This window comes from Canis lupus, chromosome 21 (genome assembly GCF_003254725.2).
Source record: "Canis lupus dingo isolate Sandy chromosome 21, ASM325472v2, whole genome shotgun sequence".
NCBI classification, from domain to species: Eukaryota; Metazoa; Chordata; class Mammalia; order Carnivora; family Canidae; genus Canis; species Canis lupus.
This window is the reverse complement of record NC_064263.1, coordinates 26,248,869-26,264,071: the sequence shown is the minus strand read 5'-3', so window position 1 is coordinate 26,264,071 and position 15,203 is coordinate 26,248,869. Positions and strand designations below refer to the sequence as shown.

General features: G+C 45.0%; 1 protein-coding gene across 7 annotated transcripts in view; it reads right to left on the bottom strand.

Annotated features, from left to right (window-relative positions):
* The window catches only part of NUMA1 (nuclear mitotic apparatus protein 1), a 75,577-nt gene that overhangs the window by 35,370 nt on the left and 25,004 nt on the right, over positions 1–15,203 (bottom strand). For 2 of the 7 annotated variants that reach the window (XM_035703970.2, XM_035703978.2), the window contains exon 1: positions 2,751–2,961. The exons of 3 other annotated variants lie outside the window; for them this stretch is intronic. The gene's annotated coding sequence lies outside the window, so the exon portion shown is untranslated. Of the gene's footprint in view, positions 1–2,750; positions 2,962–3,223; positions 3,420–3,565; positions 3,699–15,203 lie in introns of those variants that run through there. 2 more of the 7 variants (XM_025459152.3, XM_035703971.2) reach the window with 2 other exon arrangements.

Below are 15,203 nucleotides of genomic sequence, written 5' to 3'. Positions count from 1 at the left end.
TTTTATTTGCAACCGGAGGTAGATCTTGCCCCCTCTGAGAGATTCCACAGCTGTGCTGCTAAAAATGACCTGAGGTTTAACCAACCTCTTCCCTTCATCTCAGAGGCAAAACATACAACACTTATACCCTCCCTAGGGGAGCCTGTCTAAAACTAGTTCCATTGCTCAGGAAAACTGGTGTCAAGGCCAAATGCTTTCTTCCATGCTCCCCAGGCACAGAAACAGGAGGAATTCAATACTCAACATGAGGAACTCCAGAATGACCTTGTCAGATCAAAGCCCATAAAGAAGCATTTTCCCAGACACAGGACACTGGGGTGGGAGGTGTTAGGGCAGCCAGCCATTCACTTCTCTGGGTAATGAATGACTGAAGCCAGTGGCACAGCTAGTCCTCCAACTGGGACTATAGCTTTAAGCAGGCCTTGGCTTGGAACCCAAGGGCTCTCAGCCAAAGCACCATACTCCCCACCCTCCCCCTGAAATCTGAGGCAAGCCCCACCCAGAAGACTGGGTGATGGTCATGGTGATGGAAAAACAGATCCCCGCGATTGTAGCTCAGAACCATTTCGCAGAAGGATCTGCTAAGATCCACCCCAACTTGATCAGGTGCCACCCACCCACATCCTCCAATCAATAAGTCAATCAATCAGTCAACAAACTGAAGCCCAAGAATGCAAACCTGATTCTCAAGGCACCTTCAGAATTCCCACCTGCCCGTTTCTTTGAAAAGAAGTGCCCCCAGAATCCCAGAGGCTTCACAGAGCTGATAAGGTGTCCTCTCTTCCTCGAGCTCAAGAAGGAACCAAGACACAGATGCAGCTGCCTTATAAACTAAAGGCCCTGCATCCTTTATGTTTTCAAAACTGATATAATGTAAATTCCTATATCAAGATCAATTCCCACATTTACAGTAACCCCTCTATGTTTCTAGAGAAGATATATCAGGACAAGGAAAGTAACACTCAAAAGATGCACAGCCACCTGGCCCACACCCTCTCTGGGTCTTTAAGAGTTAAAACTTAGCCCTGGTTTCCTACCAGGGCTGAAGCTAATGCAAACCACCTGCTCCAATGCAAGGACCAGGACGTGAGGGTCGGGTTGCTAAGCTCTGGGGTCTGGTCTGTTCTAGAAGTTTCAGTTCTAAGGTTAACCAAGGGACAGGCTAAGGGCAAGAGAGTCTGAGTTGTGGCAGCACAGCTCTCCTTACCCCACCACCCCAGCCTGGGTGCCAGCTCCCTGTGAGACCATCTCTTAGCCACTTACTGCCTGTATACCAGCCCTTCCTCAAGATAACACCAAAGTGACCTTTGGTCCCAGAAAGCTACAAAACTGTACTGATCACTCCACTCAGGAGCCCTTGCCTCCACTGAACTGCCATTCTCTTAAGTGACAGCTCTCACTCTCAGAACTTCTGGGCCCAAAGCCCACACAAACTCCCACCTCAAAGTGTCCTTCCCCAAGCCCCACCCCCTCTCAAGCCCACAGCTCCAAAGGCTCAGAGAGGAAATGTCTGTCCTATCTCGAAGACCACACTCAATGGCAAGATTTCCCACTACTTACCCTGACAGCCTGCCTGCCTGTAGCCCTAAGAATTCCATGCTCTTTACACCTTTCTAGAAGAGATATCCTACCATCTGAGCAAACCCCATATCCAAAGGGTAAATCTGATCTTGAGGGTGTTCCTGCTCTGACTCTGGGAGGGGGTAGGTCAGGAGGCACCGGCAAACAAGCACCCAGACCTCATCTGGTAGATTACCCCAGAGGGGCCCAGCAAAAGCCAAGCTATGTCACCATAGGCTAATTCATCATAAAGAATGGTGCGCCTCTCTAGGCTTGGAGGAGGTAGAAGGCCCAAGGACCAGCAGCTCCAACAGAAGCTGAAGAGGGAAACATATAATCCTTTTCAACTACTGGAGAGTCCTGTATAGGCTATTTCATATAAGTCCAAAGGGTTTCTCTGCACTCCTGACGTCGGGGCAGAGCAGCTTTCTGGACGCGTTCCCTGGGCCCCCTGAAGGGGCTTAGTCTGGATTCAGGCCTCCCCCTCTTCACAAAGACCAACCTTTCTGTGTAGCCTAGAATGTGGCCCAGAGCATGGTGAGGAACAACAGAAGGACTGCAAAGGAAACCAAGATTTCCCTTGTTTCTTCAAAAGTGGCTTTACTAATATCTGCGTCTCCCCCTCCTCCCAATGCTCTGCAGGGTCCAGATCAGAAAAGTGTGGGCAGAAGGGTTGCCGTCACGAAACAGACCCGGGGCCTACAGCCATATACTGCACATACACACCCAAGCACACTCCAGCAGTTCATCAGCACCTGACCCCACGGCTATATTCACACATCCTGGTCGCTACCAGCTGACAAAATGAATCTTTCTCACTCGGCACCACTGCGTACACACCCAGGCCTCACTCAGGAATGGAGAAGCTCTCTTGAGCTGTCTCTACAGCTCAATGTGCAGCCGCACGCTTTCCCCCTTCTGAACAAAAACACGCTGACATCTACGCGAGGGGGAAAGAAAGCAACCCTTTGCTCTCAAAGGCGCCAACTCCCGGATGTTGGCAAGCTCTGCTCCCAGCGCCTGTTTCTGAGTGTTTACTTGCGCTCCCTCTCCTCTCCCTCCCCTTTAAGGATGGCGCAGGAAAAGGAGGTGGGGGGGGGGGGACTGCACCGCACCCCCTCGTCCATGTTTGAACAAAAACCCAGAGAAAGAGGGAGGGAGAAAAAGTCTCAGTGCAGGGGGGGCCTTACCAGACTCCTAAAGCCAAACGTATCTACAGGTTTTAATCCGCCATTAGCATTTAAATCTTGAAAGGAGAGGAGAAAGGGGGGGCTAGTGGAAAGTAACCCCACACACAAAAGAAAAGTTGTTGGTTTTCTTCTCAGTCAGCCTGGCAGGAGCGATCTTCCTGGCTGACAGCCAGAAGTGCGTCACGGCCGGGAGTCTGCTTTCTTTAAAGGCACAGCGAGCTTCCGCGATCGGGAGCGCGGCGAAAGCAGGGAACGCTCGGCGAGGGGGGAGGGGCGGCGGCCGGGCCCGGGGCGAGCGCCGCAGAGGAGGGGCCGCGAGGGCTGAGCCCGAGAACAAGAGAACAGGACGCATGGAGCGGGGAGGAGGGGAGCCGGCAGACAAAAAAGATCCTGAGCCGCAACAGCGGCAAGAGCCAAGGCAAACTGTGGCATAAAAACACAAAACGCATCTCACAGTGGCCTGCCTGACAAACCTGGTAGCACCCGGACACTCCCCCTCCGCTCTCCTAACACGGCGGTGACAGCCTGTCCTCTCGGGCCAGCAACCGACCGCCCTGACGACTCGGTCAGCCCCTGCCCGGCGGCGCGCGGGCCGCGGACGAGGCGCCGGCCGCAGAGGCTTTGGGGAGCGAGCAGGACGCGGGCCCCTCCGGGGGCAGCTTCCTGCCGGCCGCGGGGCGGGGCGGGGCGGCCGTGTCTCGAAGCACACACACGCCGCTCGCACAAAGCGCCGGCCTCCTTGCGCGGGCGCCGCCTGCCCTGGGACAAGGCCACCCCCCGAGCCCGGTCCCTGAGGGAATCTCTGCAGCCCGTACCTTCTGCGTGGCAAGGCCAGGAGCCGCTGGGCCCGCTCCTCCCCCTCGGCCACCCAAACAAGCAGCCCGGGCGGACTGCGGCCTTGGAGCGCAGGCCTGCGCTGTCCTGTCCGGGTGGCTGCGTGCTATTGTCGACTGTGGAATGGCCGCCAAAATCCCAGCTGTGCTGCCAGAACCTAATCCCCTGTTCCGCCGAGCATTTGTGGGGAGGGGCCGAGGGGCCAAGGCACGGGGACCGGTGCGGCAGGCACTGGCGGGAGCCGCTGCACAGGCACCGGCACTGGGCCCACAGGCAGCGGAGCCTACAGGCTCTGCCTCTCCTCCATGGCCGGAAAGTAAAGATGTCGGCCCCTCAGAAAACAAAACCGCAGCGTTTCCACCCACCGAAGAGTGACTCTCCCAAGGACTGGGAGAGAAACCCACCAGTCATCAGGAGCACCCCACCCCTCCTCTTTTACTTACACCACCGATATTTATTAAGCACCTACTATGTGCAAGGCACTAATACAGGGCATTGATGGCAGTATACAAAGACGGATTAAACCCAGCCTCTACACTGAGCCAGGTTATAATTACACAGGAGATAAGAAATGTGCCTTGAAAATTATATTTCAAGACGTTCAGTAGGTGCTAACTCCCACAAAAGGATATAAAAATTCCAACTAACTCAGAGTAGGTAAAAAGACTAAGAAAGTGATGTTTTAATATGGATCTTAAAACACGTAGGTAAAATCTACTCCAACAGAAATTGGAGTGGAGGGGCGCCTGGGTGGCTGAGTCCCTCAAACACCTGCCTTTGGCTAAGGTCATGATCTCAGGGCCTTGGAGTCAAACCCCCACATAGGTCTCCCGGTTCAGTGGGGAATTTGCTTCTCCCTCTTCCTCTCCCTCTGCCCCTAACTCCACGTTCTCTCTCTCAAACAAATAAAATCTATTAAAAAAAAAAAAAGAAAGAAAAGAAAGCAAAGCAAAGAAATACAGTGGGGAAGAAGGGAAAGCAGAGAGGACTGTGGAAGTAGTCTGGAAACAGACTTTTAAGTTATAAGGGCGTCCGAGCTGGAGAATCTTGGACTTGAAACTAAGAAATCAAAGATTTGAATGCTTATTTTGTTTTTAACACAGAGATGTGGTACACTGAGAACCATACTTTCAGAAATTATTCTGGTATATAAAAGAATGAGACTAACAGCAGGGAGGCAGGTCAGAAGACTGCCACAACAGGGCACAGGTAATGAGGACAAGAAATAGGGAGAAATGAAAGGGAATGGGAAGATGAAGAACAAGACATGGTAGAAGCAGCCCCGGTGGCTCAGTGGTTTAGCACCGCCTTCAGCCCAGGCCATGATCCTGGGGACCCACGTCGGGCTCCTGGCATGGAGCCTGCTTCTCCTTCTGCCTGTGTCTCTGTGTCTCTCATGAATACATAAATAAAATCTTAAAAAAAAAAAAAAAAAAAAAAGACATGGTAGAGACCGGATAAAGACAAGGGAATGGCTTGGGAATCCCTCTATCCAAGGGAAGAGGAAGAAACTGTAAAGGAGAGGAAAGAGTGGGGGATGGCTGGGTGGACAAAAAGGCCATATATAGAAGTGGGGAGATGATACAGATCATGTTAGAATAAGAGAAAAAACAAGGTAAAAGAAATAGCAGCTATTGCTTACCGAATGCATACTATGTGCCACTCATGCCTTGTTCTGCTGGCCTCATGTGTTTTAACTCACTAATCTGAAAAGCTCCCTTGGTGAATTAGGTACCATTACCACTCAACTTCACAGATGAGAAAACTGAGCCACAGAGATGAAATAATCTGCTCAAGATTACACAATTAGTGAATGGAAGAACTCTATACCACTTGCTGCTGTGTGACCCTGGCAGGTAACCTCTGAGCCTCAGTATCCCTATTTGTAAAACAAAAATAAAGGCATCTATTTTATAAGGTTATAATGAGGATTAATCCAATGATATCTATAAGGGGCCCAACACATTGGCTAGCATATAAGGCACAAAGTGGTGCTTAACAAAGGTTAATTCCATCTGAGCATTTTGGTGCCTAGTCACCAAGATATCCAAGCAGAAGCGGGCTGTCAGAGAAGCCAGTGGGGGACCCCGCTGCTCCCTGGAGTGGCAGCTTGGATCCTCAGGATGCTTGCTTTCCTTCCATCATTAGTCTGCCTCTCTGGATCTTACTATAAGGTCCAGCCCAAATTTCAACTCCTCAAATATTTCTTAATAGGTATCAGTGATTATCTAAGGGAAGAGTTAGACTGTCGGGGAGTTTCTACAGTCTATAGAAACACTATATGTTTCTTTTCTATTTGAATTTATTCTTCTTAATAAATGTTATTACACTGGTAATCAGAAAAATTGTGTCTACATTCTGCATTTGGCACTTGTGCTGCCTTAACTATATAAGCATAGAAGTCTTGTATTCACATCTAGAATGTAAATGTTAAGGGCATAATCAGTTCCATCTCTCTCTCTATAATCCCCCATGGTATCTATCACAATAGGGCTCTTTGAATCCGATCCACTGAAATACATCTGGATGGCAGGTTTCCAAATTTAACTTTCTGGGCACCAGATAATGACTGAGGTGAGTGATGGGGGTCAGAGCAAGGCCCATTGCTGTGGAGAACCCCATCACCCTGCTTCTTCTCCCAGGCCCTTAGCTTTCCCACAGTATCACTTGCAGTCTGTGGTTAGCAATTGCTATTGGTAGAAAGGGAAGTTCTTTATTCAAAAAAGGACCAGAAAAGCCAAGCCAAAGCAAAAAACAAAACAAAACAAAACAAACACAAAGCTTTTATAGAAAAGCAAAGTGGGAAACATAATTTAATGACTGGCATAATCAACACTCCAAAAAATATATGAGGTGAAAATAGGAGACAGGCCTGTTCAAACTGTCCTGGCCACACTGGCACCTGGTTCAGCCCTGAAGCTTCCTAGCACCTGAAAGAGTGGATACTGTGTCTCAAAAGAATACAAGAGATTCCCACTCTCCTCCCAGACTCTAAACTCCAGGCAACAGCTTCCAGCTATGCAGCCTCAGAGGGCTGAACTCTCCTCTGGAACCTCTCCACAGAAATTGCCAAGCTTCTGGGCCTGCTCTTCTGGACAGCCCAAGGAGCCAGGCCAGTTTCTCCAGCCTCTCCCTCCCCCACCACAGTGCCACCACTCCCCTCCAGTGGCAGCAGCAGAACTTCCCCAGCCTCCTCCCAGCCTAGCTAGGGAACAGGCAGGCCACATGGCTCCTGCCTGATTCCACACTCCCTGCTCCTGTCCCCAGAAGACCAGGATAGGTAAAACCATTTTTAAAAGAAAGGAAAAACATTTTTAAAAATAAAAAATAAATAAAAGAAAGGAGAGGGATCCCTGGGTGGCTCAGTGGTTTAGCGCCTGCCTTTGGCCTGGGGTGTGATCCTGGAGTCTCCGGATCGAGTCCCGCATTGGGTTCCCTGCATGTAGCCTGCTTCCCCCTCTGCCCATGTCTCTGCCTCTCTCTGTGTCTCTCATGAATAAATAAAATCTTAAAAAAAAAAAAAAAAAAAAAAAAAATATATATATATATATATATATATATATATATATATATATATGAAAGGAGGAAGGAAGGAAAACAATAAATGACTAACACAAGATTCAGGATAGCACTCAGATAGAGGTTGGAAGGAGTTGGTGATGCATGTGGAGCACACACAGGGTGTTTTCAAAAGGTCTAGTGATATTACATCTCCTGGGGTGCCTGAGTGGCTCAGTTGGTAAAGCGGCTGCCTTCAGCTGAGGTCATGATCCCAGGGTTCTAGGATCAGCCTTGCTGAGCAGGGAGCCTGCTTCTCCCTCTCCCGCTCCCCCTTGCTGTGCTCTGTCAAATAAATAAATAAAATTTTTTTTTTAAAAATTACATCTCCTGAGCTGGATGGCAGGTGTATGGGGGTTTGTTTTACTATTTTTATTTAAAATGTAAACGATACAGTTTTTATCATATATTGCTATTTAAAAAAATAATGTATATTACCATTTTAAAAAGTATAAGGGAATGATGGAAAGGGAGCAATTTCCACGGAGATGGCCCAGGGTAGGGTAATTCTAATACAAAGAAAAGACTGGCACTCAAGGCCCTCCAGGACTGGGCCTGTTTTACCTTCTGGAGTTATTTTTGCCCTTACCCAAACCCTCTACCCTGCCAGACTGGTCTTCTCACTGTCCTCTGAAGGCCCTTTGAACCTCCTACCTCAGCCTACTAGCCTGGAAGGGAAGCCTTTGCTGCAGGAAGCTGTAGGCCCAATGAGAGCCTCTCATTCCCTACAGGCCCCCTCATGAGGAAAACTGGCAGGGAAAAATCCTCTGATAGATCCACTGCCCTATGCCTTCTAGTCTTTCCTCTGCCACCCGATGTCCTAGCATCATAAAAACCTACAGACTATTGCTGTTACTGTTGTAATTAATAGCTAACATTTAATGAGTATTTATGGCACAAACACTGTGCTAAACATTTCCCTTCTTTATTTTGCTTAATCCTCACAATAGTTCAATAATACAATAACAATATGATTACCTATCTTTATTTTACAGAAAAAGAAACTGAGAAAGATTAAATAACTTGCCTCAGGCCAACAGCTAATAAATTTTGGAGCCAAAATTGGGAGTCCAGCTGGGTCTCCCCAGAGCCCATTCTCTTACATATTTATCTCATTTAGTCCTCTCAACAGTCTATAAGATAGGTTTTATTTCTGTCTTAAAGATGAGGAAATCTGAGTCTCAGGCATTAAGTGACTTAGTCACATAGGTAGTGACTTGTCTATGTGGTTTCTACATTATTCTCCACTGCTCTTAACTAAACAACCATCAAATGAATAAATAAAAGCTTGCACACTCTCAGTGACTCAAAAAAACCCTGTATCTCTGTAGGTCCTCATAAGAATCAACCTTTTTAATCAAAACAAACTGTTCTATTTTTTTTTAAGATTTTATTTATTTATTCATGAGACACACAGAGAGAAAGAGAGGCAGAGACACAGGCAGAGGGAGAGGCAGGCTCCATGCAGGGAGCCTGATGCAAGACTCGATCCCGGGACCCAGGATCACATGCCCTGGGCCAAAGGCAGGCGCTAGACCACCGAGCCACCCAGGGATCCCAAACAGTTCTAATTTTAAAAGTAACCATTAAAGAACTTTTTTCTGAAGATGCAACAGCTTTACAAACATTAAAGGACCAAAACTACTCTGAAGACTGAGTGTAGAAGAATTTTCTACTGGAAGGGATGGGGGATATATGTCAAGGGGGAGAAGCCATGGAGAAGGAAGGCTGGAGGGAAGGACTACTGTCTCAGAACCCTGACCTCCAGCTTATTTACCAGGCCTCATTCTCCCTTCTCCAGAGGGTAGTGCTAAGTAATGAGGCAGTGTTGGTAAGCCTGCAGCTTCCTGGGGAGAAAAGCAGAGGGCAAATCAAAACCCAGAGAGGATTCATTATAACATCCAAGAGGACCTATTCAGTTTTCCCTCAAGAAGGTCTTTCTACAAAACACCTAAGAACCTGTTCACCCTGTTTCATGGTCACAGAGGAGTAAACGGATCTGTCCCTACAGGCAATACATCTAGCACAATGTTTGCACACAAACACAGAACTGATGGTGGAAAAGGTAAAAGAAACTGATGGAAGAATAGTTTTAGTGTAAAGATTTGCAACTACTCCTGGAGACAGCCATACCAATGGTAGAAAGAAAGAGAAAAACAGCTAGATTTGGTGTTAGAAGCCCCTGGAGGGAAGTTCTGGATCTACCATCCCCTCTTTATGGCTTTAGGCAAGTTACTTGCCCTAGCTTGGGTCTCAGTAAAAGAAGGGTATTGGTACTGGGGAGATCACATCTAAAGCACTTCCAAAAATTTCCCGTGATTCTTTCTCCAGGACACCATTCTCAATAATAACAACAATAAAAGTCTTTGTCGTAGAACTAATCTCCTCAGAATATGGTCGTAACTTCACCAGTTAGGGCTTCCTTTCCAGGAGGGAAAAAAAAAAAAAAAAAGCAAATCCCTTAGAAACAAGCACTTTGTTACCCTACTGGATCCCATCCCCAAAGCAAGGCATATGTGGATGCTTCAATTATTCTGATGTGGTCTTTGGAAACTGGTAGTACCAACTTTGCATGGGGCACAATAAAAGGTGATTGGAACTATACTCGAGGCATTTACAAGGTTTCATAAATAAAAGCCACAGAGAAAAGTGCAATTTATAATTACATTGGTCTTAGAAGCCTAAATAAAAATAGCTTATTTTTTTTAAGATTTTATTTATTTATGAGTGAGAGAAAAAAGGAGCATGAGCAACGAGGCGGGGGAGGGGCAGAGAGAGAAGGAAAAGCACACTCCTCGCTGAGCAGGGAGCCTGATGCAGGGCTCAGGGCTTCATCCCAGGAACTGGGGATCATGACCTGAGCCGGAGGCAGATGCATAACTGACTGAGCCACCCAGGCGCCCCCAAAGCAGCTTTCTATGCCTGGTAAACAATCACAGATCTTAAAGTTGAAAGAGACCTTAATGGTCATCTAGTCACCCAGCCTACATTCATGCTGGAATACATGTGACAACTAGACTGAAGATTTGGTATCTCCTGGCTGAGATGGAAATTTTACAATTTATTTGTATGTCTGAGCAAAGTCTGATTTGAGACAAACTGTGATTTCAGAATATAAGCTTTACAGAATAAGAACTCTGCCCAGGATCTGGTTTATTTCAAATAGGCTTTAAGTAGCTAAAAAAACCTCAGATGACACTTCTCTCCTTTCTCATCCTCTCCTCTCTCCCTCTCCCCCCACCCTCCCCTGCTTTATCTTCTGTATCTACCTCCTACACAGCACTGAATCCCCTGTCTTTCCGGTTCCAAATCCACTTCTCCAATCACACTGCAATGCCTTTAACCACAGAAAGAAATTAACAAACACAATATTCATAAGGGTTGGATTTCTAAATAGGATGCTAGACTGCCTCAAAAACCAAAGTTGTTAATATGCTATTAATAAAATAAATGGGAATGGCATCTAACATGGCCATAACTTAAAAAAAAAAAAAATCAAACATCAAACCTAACATTTTAACAGACTTCAAGAATTTAAGGAAGGCTATTTCTCACATTTCAATTAAATCCTTCCTAAAAGGGACACCTGGGTGGCTCAGTGGTTGAGCATCGGCCTTCAGCTCAGGGTGTGATCCTGGAGACCCAGGATCGAGTCCTGAGTCGGGCTCCCTGCATGGAGCCTGCTTCTCCCTCTGCTTGTGTCTCTGCCTCTCTCTGTGACTCTCATGAATAAATAAATAAAATATTAAAAAAATAAAATAAAATAAATCCTTCCTAAAGAACCCTAAGAGCCAAGCATGCTCATTTCAACTTTATAGACTAGAAGACTTGAAGAAAATACCTGCTTCAAGGTCAACCTACAAGGATTGCAAAGCCAGAACCCAAGTCTTCTAAATCCAGTGTTTTTGGGGCACCCAGGTGGCTCAGTGGTTGAGCCCCTGCCTTTGGCTCAAGTCTTGGTCCTGGGGTCCTGAGGATGGAGTCCCACATCAGGCTTCCCACAGGGAGCCTGCCTCTCCCTCTACCTATGTCTCTGCCTCTGTGTGTCTCTCATGAATAAATAAATAAAATCTTAAAAAAAAAAAAAATTCAGTGCTCTCTCTAGCATGTCTCAACTACAACCTATACCTGTCTTATTGATATGGTCCTTTATGCGTACAAAGCACTTACATATTCTTTGTTCAAATGGTTTCTGCTATAACTAACTTGTGGTGTGGGCAAGGCAGGAGTCATTTTCTCCATTTTTAAATATGCTAAGTAACTTGAACAGATTTAGACAAAATAACATCCCATGTATCTGGCATCATTGAGAAGTATGAGGAGTTAGTTCCTCACAAGCAATTTTCCTAAAAGTGAAATTTTCCTTCCTTTAGGACCAAATCTTTATTTTAAAAAAACAAAACAAAAAACACCAACACTATTTCCAACAGATTCTTCAAAATATATACCACGGTTCAGTGGTTTGAGTGTCTGCCTTCCACTCAGGGTGTGATCCCAGAGTCCCAAGATCGGGTCCCACATCGGTCTCCCTGCATGGAGCCTGCTTCTCCTCCCTCTGCCTATGCTCTGCCTCTCTCTGTCTCTTGTGAATAAATAAATAAAATCTTAAAAAATATATATATATATAATATACATACATACCATGGATTACTCTTTACTCGGAATTAATGAAATTTAATCAGGGACATTCAACCATAAACCTGAAATAAACACCTGTAGAGACAATGGTGGAGACTCAAACATGAACTAGACAGGCTTACAACCCTGTAGAGAAAGAAATATACCTATAACTCACCTTAATACAAGGCCAAAGAACACAGATGGGATGGTGCTAAAAGTAAGGTGAGAGAACACTGAGAAGTAGAAACCAACACTGACTTGTTGGAGGCACCTGAGAAAGGCAATGTCCTGAGCAGGAGAATGGCTTACATGTGTGTGCTTTTTCAAAAAAATGAATCTGGCACAACATCAAGTCCAGAGGCAGAACAGAGTGAGGTGGTAATTGCAGTGGCAGTAGGGCTGAAAAAGAACAGTGTTATTTGAAAGGCACTGTGGAGGTAGACCCAGAGTTCTTAGGTACAGGGTGTGGGAAGGGAAAGACCTAGGATTCCTGCTTGGATGAAAAGACTTCAGAAGAGGAACACAGAAGTTACTGTTTAAAGGACATGTGAGGGTCTGATTAACTCAGGATGGATGATTAGGAAAGCTGTACCAAGGAAGTAACATTTAAGCTAAGTACTTGAAGTGTGAGTAGGAGGAGTAAGGTTTCACCAAAAGAGAAGTAAAAAAGAGCATTCTAGGCAGAGAGAACAGCATATGCAAAGACAGAGCTTGTTACATGTGAGCAATGGCATGCATTTTTAGGAAGGTGTAGCAGATGATGAGGATAAGTAGTACTAAATTGTAAGGCACTTACATCATACTAAGGAATTCAGATTTTATCCTGTAGGTGATAGGAAACAATCAAGGTTTCTAAAGGGAGGGAGTAAAGGGGAGAAACATAGATCAGATCTATGTTCCAGTCTGTATGACGTACAGGCTAGAATGGTAAGAAACAAGAGGAAGGTAATATAGCTGCCTAAGAGCATAGAATCTGGAGTTAGACTGCCTAATTAAAATCCTGGCACTATAGCTTACTAGCTGTGCAACCTTGAGCAGATTATTTAGCCTCTTTGGGTTCCCCAGTTTCCCCACCTGTAAAATGTGAGTAGTTAACAGTACTTTTTCAAAGGGTCATTGTAAAGATTTAATAAGACAGGGGGTGCCTGGCTGGCTCAGTGGTTGAGCCTCTGCCTTTGGCTCAGGTTGTGATCCTGGGGTCCTGGGATAAAGTCCTGTGTCAGGCTCCCCGCAGGGAGCCTGCTTCTCCCTCTAAGTCTCTGCTTCTCTGTGTCCCTCATGAATAAATAAAATCTTTAAAAAAAAAAAAAAAAAACATTTAATAAGACAGTATGTGTAAAGTGCTTATCACAATACCTAGCACAAAGAAAAAATGCTAGCTGCTATTAGGGGCTGAAAGCTCATTAGTACAAAGTTATATCTGCATGTGGTTTAGTGTTGTCCATGCTCTTCCTTCTACCCAAAGCTTTCTTTTCCTACCTCTTCATCTAGTTAATTCTAACTTACCCATCACATCTTAGCTCAACAAATGTTACTTCCTCATGTAAACCCTCCCTAATTGCCTAGTTCCCAGTTCCATACTAGGTCAAGTTCCTACTATGCATAGCACCAGAGCCCTTTCCTTCACAGCTCTCATAGTTTCTAATTGTACTTCATTAATTTTCTCATGTTCCATGAAATCACAGATCACGTGCTCACCACTGAATTCTTAGAATTCAGCACAACACCTGCCACATAGAAGGTACTTGATAAGCATTTCTTAGATGAATGAAAGATTTCAGAATATATTTGAAAAGTGAACCCTCTTCAGATTCAATCTTCATATAGAACCCAAGATACAGAAAAAAGTAGATGGTGCGAAGTAAAGGTTGTTTGGAGCCTGGTTCCCCTGCTACTTCCACTGATTCCTGAGTCTGTTCTGTAATTTTTTTTCTAATTTATTTATTTTTTTGTCCTGTAATTATATTAAGCTTTACAGAATGCAGTGTAAAACCACTGCTTGTTCCAAGCAAGTAGGGGATATATGTCTGAAATAAAGCAGGGATTTATAAAAGAGGAAGAAATAGTTTGAGAACCACTTATGACAGACTCTGATAATCAATTGTAAGTGAAGAATGAGAAAAGGAAAATTCTAGAAGCACCTCTAATTTCCTAGCTTGAAAGTAGATGATCATGTGTGCCAAAAACAAACAAGAAGAATGTAAAAGTAATAACTTCATTCATTGAGCACTAGTACCAACTCACTCTATCAGGCAAGTGCCATTAATATACCCTTTCAAAGAAGTTTCAAGATGTTGAACCACCTGTCCAAAATCATGAGGTTAACAAGTAGCAGAATTAAGATTCAAACCCAGGTCCCTCTCACTCCAAAGTTCATAATCTTTTTTTTTTTTAAAGATTTTATTTGGGCAGCCTGAGTGGCTCAGCGGTTGAGCAACACCTTCGGCCCAGGGCGTGATCCTGGAGACCCGGAATCGGAGTCCCACATCGAGCTCCCAGCATGGAGCCTGCTTCTCCCTCTGACTGTATCTCCACCTCTCTCTTTCTGTGTCTCTCATGAATAAATAAATAAAAATCTTAAAAAAATAAAATAAATAAAAATCTAAAGATTTTATTTTTATTTTTTTAAAGATTTTTATTTTTTTATTTTTTTAAGATTTTTATTTTTTTATTTTTTTAAAGATTTTTACTTTTTTATTTTTTTTTTAAAGATTTTTATTTATTTATTCATGAGAGAGACAGAAAGAGAGAGGTGGAGATACAGTCAGAGGGAGAAGCAGGCTCCATGCTGGGAGCTCGATGTGGGACTCGATCCCCAGACCCCAGGATCACACCCTGGGCGGAAGGCAGGTGCTCAACCGCTGAGCCACAGAGGCATCCCCAGAAGTTCATAATCTAAATCATCAGGCCTAATGGCAAATGGTTGAAAGTTTGGTTTTAGATATGAGGGGTCTATTGGACATAGAATCAGAAAAATCCAGCAGATGGTGAAAAATATGATTTAGGGTAGAGATACAGATTTGGGTCACTTTTGGAACAGTGTGATTATAATCAGAAAAGGGTCTACAGTAGGATCATGCTCGCTTAGGAGGCCTATAAAGAGGTGGTTTACACATTTGCTCTTTAAATTTGTTAATCTGCCTCAGCCTCTGCCTTGCACAGCTCCAGGGACACCCATATTGAGAAGTGACGGGCTCTGGGTGAAATTCCAAATCTCTGCAGGTTCCTTTTATTAGGACCTTTATATTATTTTCATTTGGGGAAATTTTAACAGAAAGCCAGTGACTACACCAATGTCAATCTAAAAGAAAGGTAGCTAAGAGACTGGATTTGGGGATCAAATGTCTTCATTTTCTCTCCTTACATCAAGTTCACATCATTTCCTGCTTGGGATTCTACCTCCCTCACTAAAAATGACTAGCATTTGTGTGTATGGCTTTA